This window comes from Elaeis guineensis, chromosome 4, assembly GCF_000442705.2.
Source record: "Elaeis guineensis isolate ETL-2024a chromosome 4, EG11, whole genome shotgun sequence".
Lineage (NCBI taxonomy): Eukaryota > Viridiplantae > Streptophyta > Magnoliopsida > Arecales > Arecaceae > Elaeis > Elaeis guineensis.
Genome location: NC_025996.2, coordinates 132363626 through 132391174, shown reverse-complemented (window position 1 = coordinate 132391174; position 27549 = coordinate 132363626). Strand labels below are relative to the sequence as shown.

The 27549-nt window shown below is 33.6% G+C and overlaps 1 protein-coding gene and 1 pseudogene across 3 annotated transcripts in view; one reads left to right on the top strand and one right to left on the bottom strand.

The window, feature by feature from the left end:
• The window catches only part of LOC114914126 (uncharacterized), a 60666-nt gene that overhangs the window by 3621 nt on the left and 29496 nt on the right, over window positions 1-27549 (top strand). For 2 of the 3 annotated variants that reach the window (XR_012141053.1, XR_012141052.1), the window contains one exon: window positions 18610-19007. The exons of the other annotated variant lie outside the window; for it this stretch is intronic. The gene's annotated coding sequence lies outside the window, so the exon portion shown is untranslated. Of the gene's footprint in view, window positions 1-18609; window positions 19008-27549 lie in introns of those variants that run through there. 3 annotated transcript variants of the gene reach the window in all.
• Window positions 25812-26963, bottom strand: LOC105042647 (NPL4-like protein; annotated as a pseudogene).

The following is a 27549-nucleotide window of genomic DNA, read 5'->3' as shown; positions in this document are numbered from 1 at the left end:
CTGATCTCATTATCATCAATTACTCCATCAAGGGCTATAAATGTGGCGTTATCGATTTCCCCATCACAGGCGATAAATGTAATACTTATCAATTTTCTATTATAGGTGGACAATATGACTTAAATTTATAATCTAAGAGGATCTTTAGACTTAATATAGACTACTTTGGCCACTACGAGTAAGAGATGGATAGGATCTAGAAGCAAGATCTGCCACATCAACAAGTTAAATCACATGCTAAACTTCAAAAGCAAAAGATGGATAGGATCCTTAGACTTGAATTTATGATTTAGGAAGATCTTTGGACTTAATATGGACCACTCTGGCCACTACCAGGAATAAGATCTACCACATCAAGAAGTTGAAACATATACTAAATTTTAAAAGATCATAACTTGATTATACGATACCTGATTGAGCTAATCTTTTTTTTTAATTTGAAATTGATTATCTTTTCAAGATCTATAACTTTAGTCCATTCTTTAATAGGACTAAATTGGATCAAAATTCTATCATTTAGATCTCAAAATATACTAGTTCAACTGAAACATTCCTTTTTGAAAATTTTTTTGACCAAATACTATCTTCTAATTTATGAAGAATTAGTGGAGTAATAGAAGGCACAATTAATAAAGAAGTTGAGATCTATCTCCCATAAAATTTTTAATTTTTTATATTTATTATTTTTTTATAGACAATCCTATTTAATTTAGGAAGAGAAGTCTAACCTAAATTGTTCAAGGATAGATATCCTTCTAGAAGAAAAGAATAGAAATCTGATCTAAATTATGGAAGGATGGACTTCATTATTATAAATAAGGGCTATATACTATAATTTATATCATATATATTAGAATCAATCGATCAAAGAAAAGGGAAGTAAGCCTTATTTTGTAGTTCTTCCAACTTCTTTGTATTTTCTTTTAAGAGATTTGAGTTGAGTAGATTGAAGAAAATCTTTCTTCTCTCCAATTGAATCAAGTTGGTATCAAAGAAGGAAGATAACTAATCTTGGATCTAGATTAAGTTAAAGAGAATCTAAATGATAAGCAACTTGAAACATTGTTGAAGATTTATTAGATATTATATGCTATATCACTCTTGAGTGGATGATTATTATTTATATTTGATGTACGCATATCATTTTATTCATGCATTATTGACTATTTGAGATTTCATGATATATGCGTATCGATTATTTATTATTTTTATATTTTTATTTTTATTATTTTGCTAGTATGGGCATGTAGAAATTCTTACTAGACTGTAAAGCTCATACCATCCCTTCTCTTTTCCTTTCAAAGTTGCAGAATGCTTAATACCTGGCCATAGTTTAGGATTTTGGTGAGAGGATGGATAGTTGGAAGCATTATTGATACCAGTCTAATGATTAAATTTTTTAATTGTATAATTTTTTTTTATTATGAATTAAGCAGGGATGACAACAGGTCAAGTATGACTCAAGTTGGTCAATGTTTGTACCTATCAAATAACTAAAAATTCTATACCCATACCCACCTCGGGTTGGATTGAGTCAAGTAGTAGTATGGGTCGGTCGGGTCGGGTCAAGTAGATAAGAGGGATCTGGTCGAATCGAATCGGATCTGGTCGGTAAGGAACTCATCATGCAAATTAACATTATGAGACAATTGTAACTTTGAAAAGGAAGATTTAGATTAAAGTTATATCATATTGGATTCAGGATAGGCATACCATTATCCTTATCCGATCCAAATTTATTTTAAATATTTTATTTAAAATCCATATCTGCCCTAGTTTTTAATCAAATAAGGTAAAACCTATCCCTTCAAATTGGGTCAGGTCAAATACTGGGGCAATCAATTAAATTTGCTATTTGTAGAACGAGATCATTATTGTTCACTAGTATTGAGATGGTAATGAATTTTCAGACCTTGCATATTCTCTGAGACCTTACCTTATGGAGTATGCAGTCATGTCACATAACCAATCTAAGTGATGGATCTAGGGCATGATAGTCCTTATATAATTTAAGTGGGATTCCTCTTCTAGTTAAACATGGTTTCAATTTTTTTCAAAATAAATATATATAGTTAAAATAATCATAAAAAATCAAAATCCAGTGAGAGAGTATTTTGACTTCTATATCAACTTTAGTTTCAACTACTCATCCATTCTATTTAATGAAATTATGCTTGATGGAAGTCCTCTTCAAAAGAAAGTTTTTTTAGATGATCCTTGGAGGCTCAAATGATGAAATTTGACCATGATTATTACGTGCATATATCAGAACCATTAGGAGTTGGCATCACATAGTAGAGTTTAAGAAGTTACATGATTTTTCCAAAAAAAATACCTCATTAGATGTGGAGAAAGTTAGGGCCTTTGAAGGTTTGGTGTATAATTCGACTTCCTAATGTGATAAATCTTACTCCTCAATTCTGTCAGCTAGTTATCTTCATAGTAGTTAGAGTAGTTCATATTGAGTTTGATAATCCTCCTAGAATAGAAATAAGGGTTTAACTTCCTAAATCATAACTAAAGATGGTGATAAATCTGCTTTCTAGTCTTATGGTTGAACCATCTAGCTTTCAAAGAAGCCAATTCTTTCTACCAATACACAAAGGCTCAATGTTCTAGTACTTAGTTTCTATGATTTCTACTCGACAACATAATCCTTGTCAAGCAACTTTTCCTACTCTACCCATAAATGTAGCAGCCACAGCTAGTAGCATTGGTTCATGATTTTTTTAGGATATGGTTCGAGGATAACCTTTTTGTGGGCTTTGGAGAGAAGATGGTATAGATTGAGTTGGTGGAGGGGCTGCAGGCGGTGCATGCATCATAGGACTTTCTAGGTTTTTGTAATTTTTTACCATGAAATGGCCAAGGTGATGAATCTAATTAAGCTTCATCTCCTACAATCAAGAAAATAGTTATTAGCTAGGTCTGTTGACATATACTAATCAACATGTTGATGTCTTCTAGGACTATCTATGATCATCCTAACATTGAAGATTTGTCAAAAGAAACTTTGCTATTTAAGTACAAACCAACAAGCCATTATTTGAGTTACCATGGTAGCTTCTAACATTTTTCCGATATTTTTGACATTATATTTTATATATTGTATGAAACATGAATTATATTATTATTACTATTTGAAAATGCATCTATCTAACTATCCTAATAAAATTATATCACTTGAAAGACCAATTTTTCAACCTAAACTTCTATAACTAGTTCCGTAGAGCGGACTTCTAACTTAACTCCTTGGATAAAACACCAACTGAAGTTGACTCTTGAACTGAACATCAAAAGCTTATTCGTTTTACTCTAACAACTCCAATCAATCTTATTTATGAATCTTGGTAAGACAAAACCATGTATAAATTTCTAACTAGAGACCTAATGATAAATTTGTAGGAGGACTAGAAAACTGCACACAAAGGTGTAATATCTTGATCCCAATAAGGCCTAAATTTGAACAAAACTCGATCCATTTGACTGGCGCAGCCACTATAAAGGAGCCTAAAAAGCCCAATCACCCTGCATGAATTTTAAAGTATCTAAAAAAGAAAAAATAAAAAGGAAGGAAGAAGACTCCTGATGGGAGGAAGAAGACTCTTGATGGGAGTCTTCTTCTCTGATGGAAATTGAAGTTGGAGCCAAACTCTAGAGCTCCTCTCTATAAAAGAAGGTACCTTTTTCCCCATGATTGACCACCATCGAGAACCCATCTCTGATCTCACCATCTTTCTCTCTTTATTTTTCTTTATTTTTCTTGATTTTAGATGACCCTCATTGTAACTACTGGAATCACGACCACAGCTCGTCAGAAAGATAAAGCAAGGCCAAAAATCCTTGACTGATGCTTTCCTCTTTTTTCGTCAATCCTTGCATCCTTGATTTCAGATGATTATTGCTAGATTTTTATATGGAAACAAAAAATCCTATTTTCACTATTTTTTCATGAGTTGTTTGACTTTTTTTGGTGATGGTAGTTGCCATCGACCATTAGTTGATGGACTCCTGACTACGCCACTTTGACTTGCATCACTGACGATGGCCGCCATGGCCTTGAGCCTCTACTTTCCAAAAAAAAAGGGGAAGTCCCCTGTTTCACCAAAGAAGAAGAAGAAAAAACAAGAAAGAAATAAAAAAAATGAGAGAGAGAGGGAGTTTCACTCTCTTCTAGTTCTTTTTCTTAACTCTCTCCTCTCAATTTCCCTATTTTCTCTCCCTAAAAAAAATTATTTTCTCTCTTTATAAGTTTCTCTCTCTAAAATTATTTCTTCATCTATGAAATTTATCTCTCTAGGATTGATCTGGTAAAGATTTTTTTTCGATAAGTTTGATCAACCTTGATGAAGAGATCTTAATCCATCATCACCAGGTAGCATATCAGCACCGATCTTGGCTAGACCTGGAACCACTAGATTTAATCACCACAATTTCTATTGGATCATCTATATATTAGTCAATCATTATTTGGTTAAATCATATCGATCACTACTGTTTGGGATATCGATCACTACTGTTTGGCCCTTGTCAGAAATCACTAGATTTGATCATTTTTTGATCTTTATGAAGCTAATTATATCTTAATCCGATCTTGATTAAATAAAGTTATTTGATCAAATTGATCTCTAATCGTCGGACACTGTATCAGTCTCCATCTTGACTCTTGTCGGACACTATAGACTTGATCATCTCCGATATCTGTTGAATTATCTATATCCTAGTTTGATCTTGATCGAATGAAATTAGATAATAGGATGGATCCAAACCATTGAATACAACTATCTATCAATCTCATCTTTCTTAATTATCCATATTTTTTTTAATTAGTGAACTTAATTCTGTATAGAGATATAGTCGTCTTAATAAAAAGATGTCCAACAGTAGAATACTATAATATGTCTATGAATTGAAGATTTTAAAAAAAAAATTATAGAATTATGTAGATTTGTTGGAGTGCATGTAAGATAAGTAATGTAACTCTTTTTTTAGATTTATCGATAAATTGTATAGTATTTGTGTCATTAAACTTTAAGTTATATTGTTTATGATTTATGAAAGTGAAGCATGATATTTATTTATTAAATTTATTTTATCATTGTAGAATATTATTTTGATGCATTATTGAATATATTGATTCTGTTATGGAGTTATGATTGATTGATTTCAATTCTGAATGATTTTTGTATTATTCGATTGAAATATGAAACTAATTTTATTAAAAAAAAATTTGATTCGAGATAGATTTTGACTTACAGTCTGACTATGTATCAAAATTCTGTCAATAAAATTTATATATTAGCATATCGATATCTTATGAATGGGGATTTTATGCTGGTCATCGATACTTTGCCAGTAAGAGTTATTATACTAGTATATCAACATCCTATTAGTAGATATTATGTACTGGTATATCGACATCTTGCTAGTGAGTGCTACGCATTGATACCAGTGGGGGCTAATACATTGGCACTTTGATTATTCTGAGCTCATTCTAGCCTAAGCACAAGGCATAAGTATATTCATAGTTCGTCGCTATCAAGATGAATAAGTTATTTAAAAAAAAAATAATTTATAAATAAAAATAAATTTAAAAATAAATTTTGAAAAGATTGAATTTTCATGGATCATATTTTGATTAGTATTGTGTATTTGAATTGATTGATGCACTTTGCATATTTATTTTTTAATATATTATTATTATTAAATTTATCTAGCTAAAATGTATATTACTTACTAGGCTGTCTAGCTTATTAGTCTATATTTTACTATTTTTTATAAATTTAGAGGATTAGCTTGACTTAGGGATTCAATATGAGAAAATGAATTAGAAGTAGAATTTGATATATTTATTTTAGATTAAGATTTATTAAAATTAATAGAAAATTATGAAATATTATTTTATAAGATATTTGATTTAATTATTTAAATTAATATTAAATATTAATTATTGAAAAATTTTATTCTATTATTGCTTTATGACATCGTGATGAGATGTCTTGCATATTTGTGGGAAGAGTTCTCCATGGGCATACGATGATTACCATGACCGCTAGCCCTCAATCTCAGATCGGAGGTATTATAATTTATATAATATCAAAGTATAAGTGGATCAATTATGAAAAATAGAATCAAACATAAAATGAATGTAGGTGGATAGATACTAAGGATATTAGGATGATGACTTATATTGATTATGATATAACTTAAAAATCTATATTCGACATCAATGTATTGATAGATTTGAGTCAGAGCATGCAGCAGAAGTGTAGCAACCTGAATTATTTTCAAATAGATTAGAACAATAATTTGATTTGAAGGATATTATAATAGAATATTCGATCATGAAAGTAAAGGATGACTATCACTTGAGGTAAAAGAAATTTTATATTTTTTAAGACTTAAGTAAGAAAAATTTCGAGAATAAATTTTTTTTTATGAAGGAGAATATAATATCCTGGTACTAACAAGGTCTAAATTTGAACTGGACTCGATCCATTTGACCGGCCCAACCACTAGAAAAGAGCCCAAAGAGCCCAATCAACCCACACAAATTTTAAAGTATCTAAAATGAAAAAAAAAGGGAGAGGAACAAGACTCCTAATGGGAGTCTTCATCTCTATTGAAAATCGAAGTTGGAACCAAACTCTAGGGCTCCTCTTTATAAGAGGAGATGCCCTTCCCCTCCATGATTAACCACCGTTGAGAACTCCTCTCTCGCCATCTTTCTCTCTTTATATTTTTTCCTTTCTTGATTTTGGATGAACCTCATCCTAATTGCTAGAATCATGGCCACAACTCGCTAAAAAGATAAAATAAGGCCAAAAATCCTTGACTAACCCACCTCTCCCTTTTCCTCAACCCTTGTGTCCTTAATTTCAGATGATTATTGTCAGATTTTTTGATAGAATTGAAATCTCTTATTTTCACTATTTTTTTCATGGGTCTTTTGGATTTTCCGACGATAGTAGTTGCCGCTAGTCGCCAGTCGAGGGACTCCCAGCTATGTCACTTTGACTTGCATCCTGGCAATAGCCACTGCAACCTTGAGCCTCTGGTTTTCAAGAAAGAAAGGGGAGATCCCCTATTTCACTGAAGAAGAAGAAGAAGAAAAAAGAAAAGAAAGAAGAAAAGAAAAAAAAAAGAGAGGGAGTCTCTCTTGTAGTTCTTCTTCTTATTTCTCTCCTCTCTCTTCTCTTACTTTCTCTATCTAAAAAATTTTATTTTTTATCTCTATAATTTTCTCTCTCTAAAATTATTTTCTATCTATAAAGTTTATCTCTCTAGGATTGATCTAGTAAAAAATTTTCTTTTGATAAGTTTGATCAATCTTGGTGAAGAGGTCTTGATCTGTGGTCACCGGATAATATACCGACATCGATCTTGGCTAGACATGCTATCACTAGATTTGATCACCACAATTTCTATTAGGTTATCTGTATACTAGTTTAATCATGATTTAACTAAATCACCTTGATTTGAATGATCAGGATATTAGCTGTTACTGCTTTGCCCTTGTCAGATACCAGTAGATTTGATCATTTTTTATCTCTATGAAGCTAATTGTATCTTAGTCCGATCTTGATTAAATGAAGTTATTTGATCAAATTAATCTCTAATTGTCAGACATCATGCCGGTCTCTACCTTGACTCTTATCAAACACTATGAATTTGATCATCCTCAATATTTGTTAAACCATCTATATCCTAGTCTGATTTTAATCGAATGATGTTGGATGACTGGATCAAGCCAAATCATTGAATATTGTAACTATTTATCAATCATATCTTTTTTAATTATCTATATTCTTTCTAATTAATAGACTTGATTTTGTATAGAGGTATAGTCAATTTGACACAAAAATATCTAATAGTGAGATACTGTGACATGATCTATGAATTGAAGATTTTGAAAAAGAATTTATGGCATTATGTAGATTTGTTGAAGCACATGTGAGATAAGAAATATGGATCTTTTTCTAGATTTATTGGCAAGTTGTATAATATTTGTATCATTAAACTTTGAGTTATATAGCTTGTGATTTATGAAAGTGAAGTATGTTATTTATTTGTTAAATTTACTTCATTGTAGAATATTGTTTGATGCATTATCGGATGTATTGATTCTATTATGGAGTTATGATCGATTGATTTCGATTATGGATAATTTTTGTATTATCCGATTGAAATATGAAACTAATCTTATTGAAAAGGAGATTTGATTTGAGATGAATTTTGACTCATAGCTGACTGTATATCGGAGTTATGATTGATGTTTTTGATTATGGATACTTTTTGTATTATCCGATTGAAATATGAAACTAATCTTATTGAAAAGGAGATTTGATTCGAGATGGATTTTGACTCATAGCTGACTGTATATCAAAATTCTACCAATGGGAGTTATATGTTGGTATATCAATATCCTATCAGTATACGTTGTGCACTGGTACATCTTTATCGTACCAATAGAGATTATGCACTGGTATATCGATACCCTGTCAGTAAGGGTTATGCATTAGTATATTGATACCCTACTAGTAGAGATTGTATGCTGGTATATCGGCACCCAATCAATAGAGTTATGCGTTGGTATAGCGATCCCCACCAGTAGGGGTTATACATTGGTATTTTGACTAATCTGAGCTCATTTTGGTCTAAGAACAAGGTATAAATGTGGTCAGAGTTCATGGCTATTGAGATAAATCGGATGTTTTAAAAAAAATAATTTATAAATAAAAATAAATTAAAAAATAAATTTTAAAAAGATTAAATTTGTATAAATTTTATTGAAGTCGATTAAAAATTATGAAATATTATTTTATAAGATATTTAATTTAATTATTTAGATTAATATTGAATATTAATTATTTAAATTTATTCTGCTATTGCTTTATGATATTGTGATGAGATGTTTTGTATGTTGGTAGGAAGAATTCTTTGTGAATATATAGTAGTTGCTATGACTCCTGTCGATCTTGGAGGGGGGCATGATAAAAGGTGTATTGGATTTGATGTAATTAATTGTCTAATGGCTAGGTTTGTAAAGCAATACCTAGTGGTGCCCCACCGTGTCATCTGTCAGTGGACACTCCATTTTTTTTTTTTTTAAGTAAAGGAGGGTGAAAAAACAAAAGAAGAAACTTCATCGAGAGAGTTGAATCACATAATAGTCAAGTGTATGATAAGAGACAGTCACAAAAAGGTGAATGTTAATTCTTTGGAGAGGAAAAAAATTGTGCCCTTTATGTTAGATTGTGGAATTAGAATGTAGGAGTGTTAATCAAGCAATGTCTATGATAGAAGCAACTAACTAGGTGTTGGGTATTATTCTAAACTGGTTGCTAGCCAGCAATATTTTCTCTCTCTCCAAGTACTTCATCCTAAATTTTTCAACAGAATAATCGAAAGAGGGAGCTGGAGAAATAATCATATAATCATCAGATCAGAATCATGAAGAAGTACATCCAAAACACATGCCAATTGTTAAAGATAACATTTTTCTATAAAATAGGAGCAACAGATGGGATTGGAACTATTGCTGTGAATTATTTGAATATATAGAAACAAATCTTTAACTATTGTTGTGAATTATTTGAATATAGAAACAAATCTTAAACTATTGCTGTGAATTATTTGAATATAGAAACAAATCTTAAACTATTGCTGTGAATTAGTTGAATATAGAAACAAATCTTAAACTATTTTTGTGCATTGGGTGATCATTTAGTATCTATGGCTCCACTTTTGCTTAGAGGAGGGTCTCTGTCTCAAATATTTGGTGCCGCATCCCTACACCACTGGATAATTTGTTTTGGATGAGTCCAACCACACCCCCTGTTATATATTTCCAAAACAATCAAACCAACCATTATCGTGGCTGGTGGGCTGGTGTCCTCGCCAAAAGAGATTTTTTTTTTTTTTTTTGATAAGAAATGCCAAAGCTCTATTAAAACAATAAAAAGATTACAGCGGGAAGGGTCTGTATCAATATAAACCCCAGAGAAGCATGCAAGTTCAGAGAAACCCATCTGGATATATACAAAAATGCTATGCCCACCCAAGAAAAATACATAGAAGAAAAATATAAGTAGAAACAGAAGTACATTACACGAAGAACCCCCAAACTTGAAGATAATAAGGCGGTGTATGTTTTCTGCACTGCAACAGGATAAGTCAATTCTGAAAAAACTATATATCCTTGAACCGAAGATCTGAAAACTGATGAACAGCTGATATGATAATGGAAGTGTGAGAAAAATATATATCCTTGAACAGCACATTTGAACAACTGTAATAGGATGATCTATATGGAAGGCGACATGTATGCTTTTGAAAAAAAAATGCTTTCAATCGTAATGGAACAAGAGCATGAAACAACTCGCAGTATGGATCTATGTTATTGATATATTACAAAAAAATTCTACTTGAATCATTTAATTCTTTTTTATCGACAAAAATCCGTACTCGATAAAATTTATTATTTCGAGCATGGATTTTCTTGATCAAAATATATCTTGTCTTTATCACGAGTTATTTTTCTTGGTTGACAATATTTGTTGTTTTGTTGATATTCGTGAATTCTTTAGTTTTCTTTTTTTCTCATAAAGAAAATAAGATGTTTGATGGTATACTATTTATATATACTTATTAGAAGTCCTTTTAATAACCTATGTATTCTGTTATCATTTTCAATTGAACAATCCATTAATCTAATTGAAAGAAGATTACAAATGAATAGATATTTTTTTATTTGCACTGGAGATTGGGAATCAATAGACTTTCCATAGGACCAATTTTACTGACAGGATTTATCACTACTTTAATTACCTTGGCAGCTTGATCAGTTATGCGAAATTCGTGACTGTTCTATTTCCTGATGTTAGCAATGTACAGCAATCAAATAGGATCATTTTCTTCTCAAGACCTTTTACTTTTTTTCACCATGTGGGAGTTTGAATTAATTTCTGTTTACTTACTTTTATCCATGTGGGGAGGAAAAAAAATGTCTCTACTCAGCAACAAAGTTTATTTTGTACACAGCAGGGAGTTCTATTTTTCTCTTAATATGAGTTTTAGGTATGGATTTATATGGTTCCAATGAACCAACATTAGATTTTGAAAGATTAGCTAATCAATCATATCTTGTGGCATTGAAATAATATTATATTTTAGTTTTTTTATTGTTTATGCTGTCAAATCGTCGATTATACCCTTGCATACATAGTTACCAAATACCTATGGAAAAGTACATTACAATATATGTATGCTTCTAGCTGGATTCTTATTAAAAATGGGAGCATATGAATTAATTCGGATCAATATGGAATTATTACCCCACGCTCATTCTATATTTCCTCCCTAGTTGATAATAGTTAGAATAATGCAAATAATCTATACAGCTTTAATATCTCTCGGTCAAATGTAATTTTAAAAAGAGAATAGTCTATTCCTCTGTATCGCACATGGGTTTTATCATTATAGGAAGTGGTTCTATAACCAACATGGGACTCAATGGAGCCATTTTACAAATACTCTCTCATGGATTTATTAGTGCTGTATTTTTTTATTGAAATAAAATAGCACAAAAACCTGGCACATAAGTATTTGAAATAGCTTGGATAGAAAGGTTAGTAATGTTGACCCCATGATTGATTTTGATGATTACCAAACTTTGAGTAATTATGAATCTAATCATGTATTTTGAGAATGAATGTAAGTCTTTTTAAATGTTTAAATTAAAGATATAACCCATGAAAAAAATCTCCTCAAAAGACACTAGGTCAAGGACTTCAAAGAAGATTTTTCAAGCTTCAGACCTAGTAGAGTCGACCCTAGAATCCAAGGAGCCGTCCCCTACACTGAAACGGGCTGAAATTGGAAGAAAAATCGAGTTCAGATAGTTTAGGAGTCGACCCCAATGAAAAGGAGTCGATTCTGATACGTTGAAAGAAGACTGGCATGTAGGCAAATCGACTCGAAGAAGATCTGAGCCCACTCGATCACAAAAAATAAAGAACAATTTTTTAGACCCTATGGTTGAGCTGACTCAAATTTCTGACGAGTCGATTTTTCTTTATTGGGGTCTCAAAAAATAGAGAACAGTTTTTCAGATCCTATGGTCGAGCCGACTCGTTAAGAATTTGGGTCGACTTGTAAGCAACTGAAGTCGACCTCAAGGGAAATGAAGTTGACCCCAAGCATAGGACAGGATATAATAGCTAGTTTTTTGTACTTCTCCAATGGCTATTTTTTTGGATCTAATGGCTACTCCAAGCTCTCCAACGATCAAAACTTACTCTCCTATCTCTTCCAAGTCTATTAAAAGCTAGAGAAATATTTCAAAAGAGAGATGAAATGGATAAAAGAAGAAAACTTTAAGATTGAGTAAGCTTCATTGAAAACCATTGAAAAGAGAAGAAAAAAGATGATTGAGTGTACAGTTTTGAGAGCTTTTAAAAAAGAATCATCACCACCTACTTCCACATCCTCTCAAGCATCATTTGAGTAAGAAATCAAGTATCAAAGAGCAAATTATTAGCTTCTTTTTCAAACTTTATTGAGCTTATTTTTTATTTTTATTTTGTATTGAAATTACTTATTTTTGTATTTTAATTTCTTTACAAATTTTTTTGGAAGAAAGAAACTTGGAGTAAAGGTCCATCCAAATCCGAAATTGGATATTATAGGTTTTAGTTGATAAGCTCGTAAAATCAACTGGATTGATTGTGAGTCCAAAAAATAATCAGTCTAAGGTTGTGGTTGGTGATCGTGCAAAATCAACTGGATTTATTTGTGATCCCGGGTTAAAACAAACATACTATAATCAAAAAGATTATAGTAAAATTTTTAAAGAGAGTTTGAGGAGTGGACGTAGATGCAGATTGCATTGAATTACTATAAAATTTTGTATATTTTTGTTGTATCTTTTGTCCTATCTTTTTACATATCTTGTATGCTTTCAATTCTTATTTAGCTTGATTTAATTCTTACATAGCTTTAATTATAGTTAGTTTCTACTGCTCCATATTGTAATCATCTTACAATCACTCAAGTTAGATCAAATTAAAATATATATTTACTTAAGATTTAATTTGACTTAAATTTTTAAAAAATTCAATTCATTTCTCCGTCTCCCTTTTTGAGTTCTACACTTCCGGGCAATAAGCAAGAAAATGATAATAGAGCACCCAAACTGCTTCCTCGTGTCAGTAATAGATACGAAGTAGTATAGTACTGAAAACACAGTAATCCGATGAAGAAGATAGACGCAGAGAAATGACTGGATGACATATGAATCAGTATAAAATACAGAGCAACCATCACATCATCAACAGAGGAGTAAAGCTTATGTAGCAATAGAACAGTAGGTGAATGGGCTTCATACAATGAAATTGAGATCGTAGACCACAAATGAGGGTATAGGTACCACTGATAATTCTCCTATATAATAAGGTTCTCCATGAATGTAGCTGCAAAAGAGAAACTAACGAATGTGTTAGATTTTGCCTGTCAAAGCACTCATCATTCTTTTTAGCAAAAAAAAAAACACTCATCATTTTCTTTGAAACTTTCCAATTTTTTGTCTTCACTTGCTTTCACGATTACTCTTTTGATTTTGTCCCTTTTTTTTTTTTTTGTATCTCAATTTTTTTTTTCTTTTTTTTTCTTTCTCTCATTTTTTATATAACTATTTTTTCATATATCAATTGTGTACATCTTTTGAGAAAAATAATATTTATATATAATATAAAGTATATATAACAGACCATAGCCTGTCGTTGAGTAATGTGACCCACTGCATACATATGAAGACCCAAACACCCAAAAGAGCCTTTAAAGAAGGTGACGCAAGCCTTGAAGTCATCATGTATTCAAGCTTTCTATTTTTTTTTCCCTCCCTGTTTGCTCAAAGTCACACTCCATAATCCCTTTGAAGTGTACAACTCACACCCCATTATCAAAAGGAAAAAAAAATGATCAGAAGAAAAAAATCTTAATTATCATTCCATTATGTTTCCGAACGCCTAATCCTTTATTTTCTTTACAAATGAAGTAGCTTTCGCCAACGGCATTGAAGAGGTATTTGATTAAAAAGAGTAGGAGTCTGAAATCGAAATCGAAATGGATGACTCTCATTCCAATCGTTTGATTGGAAGGAGTTCCATTCCGATTCCGATTTCAGAGTGGAATAGGAATGGCTCAATCTATATAGAACTCAATCCCTACTTTCCTTTATGGATTCAAATTTTCATTTTAATTCTGATTTCGATTTCGATTCCGATCACGAACTAAACACTTCAAAGGATTTGACCATTCTGATTCTGATTCCAAACCATTTCGATTTTCATTCCCATTTCGATTTTGGTTACGAACCAAATACCCTCTGAAAGTCATGGTTATGAATCACCCATTGGGATTCTCATTCCGTGCACCAACATTTTTTGCAAAACCATTGGCATCTATACAAGAGATAAATTGGAGTTCAACGGGAGAATCTATTAGAAATACATAATATACATTTGTTTCCTAACGAGAGCCGGTAGTGATTCCATCGAACTAACAACTAAAATTTATTATCAAATTAATATTAAATTCAACTAAAAACTTACAAATTGAAGATGTGCGGTATACGATCTTAAGACGATTTTCAATCCTCATAGGAGATCAAACTCTAGAACTCCATCATAAGATACAACCGGTGACCTCTCATATGGGCATGACCATGAAAAGGATGATAGAGCTTCAATCTAGTAGATGAAAAAATAAAAAAATAAATCAAAAAAAGCTTGGAAGAAGAGGGTTTAGGAGAGAAGAAGAGGATCAAAGAATAGATTAGATTAGGAGAGGAGAGAGCAAATTTTTTTCTTGCATATCACAACTCCTAACAAAGGGCCCAATTTATAGGCCAAGAACTAGCCATTTAGGCTAATCCAACAATCAAAAACATTAAATACGTATTTAACCGGCTAACAAGTAGAAAATCAATGGGCAAAAGCTATTAATCGAGCGATTAACATTAAACAACATTAATCATATTTATCCCAAAATAAATAAGGAAAAATGATCATAAAAGGAAAAAAATAGAGAAGAAAAAATAAAATAAAACATGGGCCCCACCACATCATGGGTATGACATAATCGCATGAGATGGGCCGGACTGCACGTGCATTATGGTTTGGCCCAAAACTACTAAGATTTTGACAAAGCCCAAGAGAATGATTTTCAATATAAACCCCTTCTCAACTTTTCTCTTATCCAATATGGGACTAAACAAAGGATTGGGATTGGGAATTGATTGGAAATTAGTTGGAAGGAATTTTGAGTTTTTCAATTTCCTTCAAAACACTAACAGAATCTACAAAAAAAATATAAATAAATAAACAAAGCATGCTCATGCAAGACTTAGAATGAGCTTCTTTCCAACATCTAGCAGAGACTAAGGATAAACCACATAAGACTGCTTGATGTATTTTTTGAAGGCTTCTTCCACCTAACTGATGGCAGGACCTAAATGCTGCCATCCTTCATGTCGAACACCTCAATCTGATGAATGTCACTTGGTTTATGATGAACTAGGTCAGTAGTGAGAACAAAATACGGGGGTGTTTGATTCGCAACCAAAATCAAAATGAAAATGAGAATTGAAATGACCAAATCCCTCGAAGCATTTGGTTTGTGACTGGAATCGAAATCAGAATCGAAATTGGAATGAAAAATTGAATCCATAGAGGAGAGTAGGGATGGAGTTCTATATAGATTGAGCCATTTTCATTCCACCCCAAAATCGAAATGAGACTCCTTCCAACCAAATGGTTGGAATGGGAGTCACCTATTCCGATTCCAATTCTAAACCCCCACTCTCCCCAACCAAACACCTCCTAAATACAATCCTCTCTGCAGTGGGGAAAGTCCCTAGCACGAACACTAAAGCACTATCCTTGCGTGCAGAATACTGCTTTCTCATCTATGCCCTCTACCTTAGACCATTGGAGCAGGTGCCCTCCGAGATCAAGCTTCGCAACTTCAAAGAACTTCTTGCTGCAAGGGCCCTGATCACCTTCATTCTCCTTATGACATGCAATCCACAATAACTCTGATGTGGATGTCTTTGCCAAGTAGCTTCCCATGCCAAGGAAGCCCGTTGTAGCCTACGAAGAGATCACAGACCACTTCGAAGCACCAATAGAAGTGTCATAGATGGTTAGAATCCACTCATCATCAAGCACGTAAAACCAGTTCTCATGGCATATAATGGAGAGAAGGTAAAGATATGAACCGACCTTAAGCCCAGTCTATGCCTCATCCCCCGATCTGCGGTGGTAGATGGTGCAAACGGAGATGTTGAGTTCCCATTTTCCCTTTTTTTTTTGTGGTACAAGTGGGAGGGTGCTCACGATCTAGCATGACTGCATCTTAAATGATTAAAAAATAAAATATCTTACAAGGCTTAGGGGTAAGTCTGATCCTAATGTCAGATCTAATCATCAGTGTGCTCAGCCACATAGGAGGTGACCCAGCTCGCAGTATTGTTTACCTCCTGAAAGATATGTTGAATACAAACCGTAGCAAAGTTACCGAGATAGGTCCAAATATCCTAAAGAAATGAGTGGGCTTCTAGCTGTGTCAAATTTGGAGATGATATTGGATGATGAACCACTCATGGATAATGATATTAAATCCATTAATGAGGATAGGCTTCCAAGATCACTTTAGGATAATGATAATGGATTGAAATCTGGAGATAAAGTTGTAATGATCGGGATTTCTTTTAATTTCCTGCATGAATCCTAAAGCAAGCAAAAAAAAGAGAAAAAAATAGTTGAAACCTCACACGTTGAATACATGAGGCAGAAGAAGAGGACTACCGATGGAGTCTTTCTCTTCAAATCCAATCAAGAAAGAAGTCCTAGGGCCAACCAAAATCTGATGAAAACCCTAGGACTCTCGTCTATAAATCTCCAAGCCCACTTCCTCTAGACATTATCCAATTTTTCAATAAAATTGCTAGCGAAATCAAAGGTTTAGAGAGTTCTTTCCTAAGAGTTACCATTGATTCATCATCAAACATAAGGTATTGATCTCCCACTCTTCTCCCTCTTTTCTTTTTCAAACTCCATAAAGCCATTGACAGTCAGATTGAGCTACCGATCGTCAAATTTCATAAGGGACCGAACATCCCCTATTTCTACTTTCTTTCTTTTCTTTCTGTTGGACCAACTACCATCACCAGACTGTGGCCTTGTCTTGGTCACCGAGGCCGGAGCCACCCCCACCGCAGCCATTTGATGCACTGTCAGAGAAGTCCATGACCATGGGAGGTGGATTAGCTTAAGATCCCTTCCTTTGTTTCAACAAAGAAGAAAGAAAATGAGAAAAAGAAGAAAAAAAAAAGAAAAGATATAGAAAAAAAAAGGAAAAAAGAAAAAAAAAAGAGAGAGTTTTTCTCCTCTTTCCTTTCTCCTCTCTCTCTCTCCACTATCTCTCTCTATTAGTTTCTCTCTCTACTTGCTCTCTATAGATTATTTCTCTCTCTTCATGGATTTCTCTTTAGAAATTCTAGGGACTAGTAAAGGGTCCAGATGTTTAGGTATGCTTAGATTGACATGTTAACCCTATGAGGAGTGTCAGACTTGTAGTATTAGGGTTATTTACCATGATATCCATAATCATATATAATTTTTATGTTTGATCTTGATTAATATGTAGATGTGCAATTATCTATACAAGGTATTGAGTGAAAATACTTAGATCTTGAGTTCGTAAATCGAAGGGTTGATCAATAGCTGTACTTAGATCTGAGACTGATACAAATAAAAATCCTTTTACATAATCACCTATATATATATTTTCGAACCATATATGATTATTCTAGTTTTATTTGGATATATGATTCTATGTTATATATATATGTATCACATGTTGACTATTTTAATTATTAAAAATATGATGTCTGATGTTTTGAAACTGAACAAGAATGTAATACAAATTATTGAATAACTGTTGATTTGAAAGGAGATTTGGACTAACTATGATATGGATTGCCGGTCATGATCCGAATTGTGACATATTGGATTGTCAGTTATGGACCGAATCATGACATCTTGGTTTACCATCATGTGCTGAAGTGCGGATATCTTGGTTTGTCACTGCGGATTGAAGCACGGATATTCTGATTTATCACGATGAGTCGAAGCATAGTTATTGTAGTTTATCACTGTGGGCTGAAGCGTAGTTATTACAAATTGCTACCATGGGCCGAAGCATAGATTATGGTTTGCTAGTCATAGGCCAAAGTATGATTATGATTAGTCTATACTAAAAGACGATAATTGATTGGGAAAATATTGATGAAACATGAACGATAAGTCAGAAACATACATGATATTTATTGTGGATTTGTGATAGTATATGGTTTGATATATATTATATAACTGTTGAGTTATATTGCATGTCTTGATATGAAATTTTGTGATTTATGATTAATTTCTCTTTAACAATTGCTCATTCATTATTTTTAAATGATATTATTATATTGGTGTATATGTGATGAGATTCTTACTGGGTTGTAAAGCTCACAATCCCTATTCTTTCTTTTCTTTTTCAAAGTTATAGGATGCTTATACTCGGTTAAGATTGGGATCTCTATTCGAGAAAAAAAATGATTAGATAGAGTGTCATCAATAATAGTTAGACGACCAACTTTTGTAAATTGGATAAGATTTGATATTTGCTAGTGTGGGATATTTATTATGCATTGAGATCAATAGTGTTTACAATATCTTGAGGTTGTAATGAATTTTAAGATCATGTATATTCCTTAGAATCTTGTCCCAAGGAGTGTGTAGCCATCATGTATATGATCCAGGTGCTGAGTTTAGGGCGTGACAAAATACTCTTCAGTTCAGCAAAAAAATATTTTCAAAAATGCCAATCTCTAGAATAGAAGTTCTTCTAGTTGGGATGGTTTTATAATCCCTTCAAGTTATTTTCATGTATTTTGATTAATTTTTGATCTTCTTGAATTGGTCTCAGCTGGAATGAAAGATTTCGATAATGTGATTAATGTTGAAGCATATTTTGATAATGTGATTTGTGAAAGATTTGGTTGGTATTGGGATTGAATGTACAGTAGAATTGGATTTTAAAAATTTTTAACATATAAGAACTCTTAAAAACACATGATCCAAATTCAAAATCCAAAATCACCTTGCTGAAGTCAATCAAACACATACCACATAGTATACAAATAAAAGGTCAGAAATGTTATACCATACAATCAGATATGAATCGCATGTAGATTGGATTCCTTGAAGCACCCAAGTATGTGCCCTCCAATGGTGATCCACACGAGTCTCGATCTAGGACTCTCACCAATCTGGATTCGTTGAAATTTTTTTTCAAGAAATTCAGCAGCTGCTCCTTTCCTGCATCACCAACTCTTGGTGAATTTTCTTATCTCTTCTTTTTCCTCTTACTATCCAATAATTGGACCTTATGCTGTCCAACAATTGAGCCTAATGCTGTCCAATAATTGGACCTATTGAATCACATCATTAGATCTGATTTTTGATCTCATAGATGCACTCAATCTCATAGCATAAAACAGCCCCTATTTTAGACCCAAATCTTGACTCAACAAGGAATCAAGATAGAACTCTAATTTCCCTCAATCGTCCAACCCTTGGGCATGCCAATCTATGAGTTATAAAAACTCTATCTTGTGAGGGACGAAGGAGTTGTTCTTGAGAGGGACTCCTCCCTAGTTCTTGGAGGCATGAAAATGTTTTTAGCGTGAACAGCTTCACGCGTGCACACATCATCTGAGGTGTCCAGAGAAATTTTCATCACATTATTTCCTTTTAACATGTGCTTAAAAGTTCATAACTCCTGGGACGCCACACCAAGAGACATGTGGAGTGGAGGGACACATGAGATAACTTTATGTAACGTCCAACTCTTGGACTCTCCAAGGAGCGCGATGTTTTTGGGATGCAACACACGGGAAAATTGCTTCCTAACGTGAACTCTTCACGCAAGGAAAGAGAAATAGGCATGGAGGTCTATCAAGAACCGTGGACTCCTCTTAAATGGCGCCATCTTATGGTGCTTAGACTTTCCCCACGTGAATTCCCAAGAGGCACATCAAATGGCGTGGAAGGAATTCAAGGAGTTATGGACTCCTCCTTAAATGAATAGATAGGAAGGGGCGCCTCCTATTTAATAGGTGAAACAACTTTCACGAAAAACCCATGGAAGAGAAAAGAATTAAGGCTGGATCTTTATTACGTAGACGACTCCATTCATCCAACATTTGGACGCCCATTAATCAAGGAGCCATGAAACCTTTTCATGATAAGCCTTTAACCATTTAAAGGTCAATCAGGAGTCTAATTGATTTTGGTCATGACCATTCAAAAACCAAAAGTAATCATGAATCCAAATAGATTAGGGATTAGGGTTTAAACACATGCGAGTATATTGGATTCAAACTCATTTAGGATTTTAACCAAATCTTGATTTAATTAGGTTCAACAAGATCTAATCAAAAGTTCTAGACCTATTTTTTTTTGTATGTGATTCATTGGGTTTCACATCTAGCCAGCAGTAGGTTTAGATTCATGTGCACCTAATCTAATTAGATCCAATACACAATGAACCAAAGTCTATTAATTAATTAGAACCCTTCTAATTAATTTGCTAAATTAATTTTTTTAATTCACTGAGATCCACAAGTCAAGATTGACATCTAGCAACGTGTCATGACTATCCAAAAGATGTGAAATTTGGTAGAATATCAAAATTGCCCTTCCATGGTGAGTTACTGCACAATTCAATCTTTTGATCACACAACATCCCAGATAGGCCATGGATATGGAATCATGTCAAGCCTAAAAATCTATGCATATGTATCTCGATCTGATGATGATGATTCAGTTGATGATCCAATAGAAACTCTTTCTAATATTCATCCCTACTTTGGTCAGAGACTCCCTGAGTCATCATCCTATGAGACCACATAAGATGTTCTCTCTTCTTACAAAAAGTGATCGATTCCTTGTTAACCACTCATTACCTCCGTGCATACTTCACCAAATCCAGAACATCCCACACATATCTCAAAGAGTCATGCTAGGGTATAAACCAAAACATGGATCCATATACACAAGGTACTATGATGATCTCAAGTCTAAAGATCACTTACACAACTTCCACTAGAGAACCATCTTTTGATATGCTGATAAGGCTCCATCTGATATTCTCCCTGTGGATCAATTCAGTGAACTCATTCTCTAATAGATGCCAATATCTTTATATTAGTATCACCACATAAGTGATTGTAAGATCAATCATCCTCTCCATCGAGCATATATATGATGTATCAGTCTTACCGACATCATCGATTTCCAACTCGATGATCCTACAATCAAAAATATTTTAGACTGGGGCTATTAAGGTTTTAAGTCTCACTGGTATGATCTGATCATGATCCTAAAATCATTACTCTAATCTATAAAGATCATCATAATCATAATTAAGTCATAATATGATGCAGCAAATGACGAAATACAATATCTCATAAATATAAAATAACCAATATCATGCATATGTACAGGAAGATAATATGGAATAGTTCCATCGCATCATCTATGCGATTGACTTGTAGGGCACTATAAGATTTAGATCCAGCCAATAGTAAAACATCTCGACACCATTCTATTCAATTAGAAAAAAAATAGTGAACATTATTTTTTGAGTTTAGTTTGACATGGATCCTTTTGAAAATAAAATACTTACTACATAATTGATTATAACCATTATAAGTTAGTACTTTCAAATAAAAAGTTAAAAAAAAAAAAAGAAATTTTACCAATCACAATATTTAGATGGCATCTCATTATCACCAAGTGCTTACTCACATAATATTACATGGGTAAGAGGTTACAGGTTCGATTTTGTGGAAATCAGCTTCTACGATACAGTGAGTGTAGGCCGGAAAATATGGAGATTAGCTCCTCTTAGTCTCAAATGAAAAAATATATCATATCTTTGCACCGGCCTATTAAACAGATAAGAAATGGAAAGCTCTGGCCTCTTCAAAATTCAGATAAACAAAACATCATGAAAAAGTCCACTTCCAATATAACACTTTTCAATAACCTGATTATTGAGAATCACTTTTTACAAGAGATCATCACAATTAGAAGTACCACTTGGATTATTAGTCTTCAAGAGATATGAAGCCTTCCATCTTGTTGCAGGGGGAAGGTATTTTTAATCCCATATCGATTGCGAGTCAAAGGAGACTTTGGTTTATATGGGATTAAGGTATTTCCTTCCCTAGCAAGGCATCTTTTACATAGGACAGAACTGTAAGGTTTAAGATGGCATCTCGACATGTTAGAGGCCATAGGCTCAAAACGGCATCTTGACATGTTAGAGGCCAAAGCGGATAATACCTCGTCAAGATGGATGCAGAGAATGACCCATCCAAACCATCCGAGCCTCTAATTGCAACAATATCTTTAAACCTTTTTGTTGACTTTACATGCTTGCATGAACGATGCAATTGTTGGTACCATGAGGGAAAATACTTCCATTAGGAGTAGCAATCGGGTCGGATCGGGTGTAAATGGATCAGATCAAATAGGGGCTCGAGCTAAAAAATCTAAACCCAGATCTGACCTGTTTACTAAATAGGTCAGATTTTAAAATTCAAACATAATCTATTTAATAAACAGGTAATTCGACCCCTGTTTACAACCCATTTAAGACCTAGTTAAAAAAAAATAAGAACCCAACCTGTTTACAACCTATTTTTAAAAAAATAAAAAAAAAAAGTAAAAACCTACTGTCTGTCTCGCTGCAGCTCTGCTCAACCATCACTTCACCCTTTAGTGCACTGTTTTCCTGATTCCTTAAGTGAGTGGAGTTCGAGACCGCCCTCACCATACTCTCAGCCACCTTTTCACCAACCCAAGCTCTCACTTAGGGCTAGCAATTTTTGATATGATCCATTGACACGGATATGGTACGATACGTACTTAAATGGATTTAAATTTAAAAAAATAGATTCGAGTCATAAACAGGTTGATTCGTTTATGATACGACAAATTCGTACCTTAAACGGGTTGACCCGCATCACTCATTTTAACTTGTTTTGACCCATTTAACTAAATGAGTTAAAACAGGTTAATGGATTATATAATACATTTAAATATATTTAATATATTTATTTTAAGATTATTTGAAGACAAATGAGAAAAATCAAAAAATTATAACCCTAACCTAAAATAACGATGGAATTCAGAGCTATGAATTAGCATAGCACGAACTAAATTATTTTTATATTATTTTAGTTTCTTCACTAAATTTTTATTATTTTAGTTAAATTTTATAAATAATTCAAGTAGTTAAAAGAGTCATTAGGCTGGTCGTGTATCCGTTTGACCTGCCAATACGATTATTAGTCGTATCAAATGAATTGTATCGTGTCAATCCGTGTATATTCGTATCATATTCGTGTTTCATAGGTCAGCTCGTTTAATTGAACGGGTCATGTTCGAGTTAAGCTAATCTATGTTATATCCTCAAATTGACACGATCTATTTATAATCCGTGAACATGAATTGTCAGCCCTACTCTCGCCACCTCTAGCTCTGCCCCACCAGAGTTCTCGACCGCCTCCGACTCTGCACTTGTCCTCATCCATCCCGAACTCTGGCGCAATCCGTTTCATCCCGAACCCCACCGCAATCCTCTCTCAGCCGCCTCCATCCCAAACTCCGTCTTGTCCGTCGCTGGCCTTGACCTTGTAGATGGGATGGTTGTGGGTAGATACGTCGGTGCCATTGGAGCAAGAGTTGTAGGCAGAGAAATGAGTGGAGAGGGGAAGTCCATTGATGCCGAAAAAGGAATGAAGGGAGAGGACTTGGAAGAGGGACTTAATGACCGCATAGTGACGTAGGCGGTGGGGAAGAAAAAAGAAGAAAGAAAGGAAGGGGAACCCTAGCCATGAATTGGGGATTGGCCGATCGAGTCATTTCAAAAATACAAGGGGTAGCGTGGTGTGTTGTCCACCATGGGATTTGACTCCATTACCTGAGGAATCAATAAAAAAGCATGCTAAGGGGATGGAAGAAACCTATTAGCCCATTACTCATTTTATTTAAATGATCTAATATACTACTTGATCAGATTCAACTCAAAATTATACGAATTAAATGGATTAAGCACGTTGATGGCTAAAATTTGAATTCAATCTAAATAATAAATAAATTAAATAGATTGATTTATTTATAATTTAAATTTATTTAATAAAACTTAGATCTATTTATGATGAATCAAATTTAGTTCAGATTGATGAATCCAATCAAAATTTATCACCTCTAATTTTCATATTTTTAGCGGCTATGTTAATGATCTCAAGATCCGATATTTGGCCAAAGTGATCAAGGCCCTGGCCATTGATTGCGCCCATTGTTACCTTGTCAGCAAGGATGACAGTTGGTTGTCGCGTCAATTTTAATTATTGCTGAAACCCAACACATGATCGGCATTAAGATAATGGTTGCATTAAATAATATTTAAATATGCCGAGTTGAAGACGAGGTGGGCTTCGAACGGCTAGGAAGCTAGCGGTCCAGGTGGCGAAGCAACAGCACTCTGCTGGGATATTTTAACAGAGAAAAAAATTGAACTTCTGAAATTGAAGGCCAGGTGGGCTGTGAAATCCGAAGTCTAAGATGTGTATATTTCTCATTGTTAAATATTGTTGTGCCCGTACGGATTTAACCAGCCTATTTAGTTTATAATATAATTTTCATGTGAAAAATTTTGTTACTTTTTATTTTATAAAAAAAAAAAAAGAAGCTCATGAGACCCGTCATCAAAACCACTAATGGCTGCTGGGGTGAGTTGTCATTTTTAGCGGTACAGATTTCAATAATATTATATCAAAATATAATAATATTATATTATATTATAATATTATACTAGTTCATGATCCCATACAATATATGGTATGATTTTTTAAAAAAAAATATTATACTATTTATCTATTCTATTATATCTATTTTAGATATATTTTAAAAATAATTAAAATAATAAAAAATTATATTTTATGCATTATATGATAAATCTTTTGAAGATCGACGATTGTGGTTCCATGAAGTCCCTTCATAAATCTATTAGTTTTATTATTTTTATTTTTAATTATTTTAAATTTTTTTCATCTTTTCTTCTCCTTCACGAGGATTTTGTTATATTGTTGCGATGAGGCTTACAAACGGTGGTTGTGCCAATACAGAAGCTATTATTTTAATATATATATATAAATATAAAATTTTAATTGCGCATCATATATGATACATAAAATCTCAATTGTAGCAACCAAATTTGAGACAAAAAAAAAAACATTTCTAGATCCATCATGGTAATTATAATCTAAAAAGGTAGAGACTAGTGATTTTTAAAACTATTGTCAATGCAATTTAAAAAGATATGATCCACTGATGATGAAGAAGGAGAGGACGGAGAACCTGTATAGCAAATGCATTCATCCTGATTCAAAAATTATGAATCATATTATTTCAATTTTAATATCAAAATCTCTCTAAATTTATAGAGATTTAAATGACCATTAAATTATATTGAGAAATTTTCTCCTTATATCTCAAGATCATGTAATTCAAGTAATGGCATCCACAACAATTGTTTACACTTCACAACCTACGTGGCCACATGTGAATTTTTGCTATGATTAATAATAGAATTCTTTAAAAAAATAGATCATAAATTTATATTCCATCCTATAATAAATATATTCAAATTAGCTAAAAGGGTAATGACATGGAGACCCACTAACTTGGGGATCGAAGATCGTGACGGACACCAAAAAGAAGTCATTGTCGACCTCCCTCACATCCTTCCCACCAACAGCCACATCTTTCTTCATCCTCAACAGCCTCAGATCATCATCCACATCGAACTCCATCACAAACCACCCCTCCTTGAATAATCGATGTACATATGGCTCATTCGGAATGCCTCAAAATGCACGTCAGCGGCGCCATCCTCGCCCACCCCCAACTTGACCATGGCGGTGATACACTCTAGGATCCCCTCTCAACCTAGATCTCAGTGGCTTGCAGCACCTTTTGGTTAAATATCGTATACTCCCCAGTGCTCCCTTTCTAATAGATGGCTTGCGTGAAAATGAAGCCGATGCGGTGCACACCGAGGCTGGTGGCAATTGCCTCCACGAGGGCCTTTTCGTCGGGATCTCGAATGAGGGTGAGGGCCTCCACATTTCCACACTGAGGAGGCTCAGAGATGAAGTTGACAGCAACGGCACCGCCACCTACGACATGGTGGTAGAGGAAGCTGCTGTACTTGACGGTGAAGGCAAGGTCTCGATGATATAGAGCTGGAAGGCATGGGCGGCCTTATGGTCGAAGGAGGCAAAGGAGCAGTTGGGGGCTTCTGGAGGGGAGACATGGATCTGGCAGGCAATGAGATCATCTACAGTCATTTGTGGTTGAAGGAGCTAGTAAGTGTAAGACGGGGGGGCCTAGGGGCCGTGGAGTGGGTGAAACCGAAGTAGGAGAAGAAGACGATAAAGTCGTGGGAGAGGCCAAGGGAGGAGAGGGAGGCGGAGGGGTCGGAGAGGCAGGGGGCAGTAGAGGCAGCCATGGGGGAGGAGAGGAGGAGGTTGGGGTCGAGGGAGGGGGTCTAGGTAGTGGCCAGGATGCCAAGCTAGGACTCGATGAGGGAGTGGACGGTGGCAATGATGGCAACACCATCGTCGAGAACAGTGATGCGCTCTGGGCTGTCACGGCTTCAAATGCAGAAGCAATCGATATGGAGCTCTTTTCCCGAATAATAAAAAAAAAAAAATTTTTATCAAAATATATTCAAATCAAACTTATTTACCAAAGTGATGTAAGAGGGAAAAACGTCATTTTGAATGGCGTTTTTTCCCCTGCCACGTCACCCCCCATTTCCACGGTGGCATCGTCCCCAAAAAAAAAAAAAAAAAAAAGGAAGAAACGCCATTTGGAATGGCGCTTTTAAAAACGCCATTTTGATTGGCGTTTCAAAATGGCGTTTTCCAATTTTTCCATCCAAAAATAAAGGAAAAAATCATGGAAAAATAGAAAATTTTGTTTTTTAAAATTTGAAATTAGTAAATAAATTAAAAATTTTAATTTTGATTGAATTTTAAAATATAAAGATTTGAATTTGTAATTCATTAAAAAAATTAATTTAGATTTTTTATTTCAAATTTTTTTTAAAAGATGTCCGAAAAAATCTTAAGAAATTAAAAAAAAATTATCATAGAAAATAAAAAAAGAGAAAAAAATATGAAAGAAATAAAAATTTGAAATTAAATTGAAAAACATCATTCGAAATACTTGTCTTCAAAATTTTTAAGAAAATTAAAATTTATAAAATTTTGAAAAAATAAAAAAAAAATTATAATGTAAAAATAAAAAAGAATAAAATTTTAAAGATAAATTGAAATTAAAATATTATTTCAAATTACTT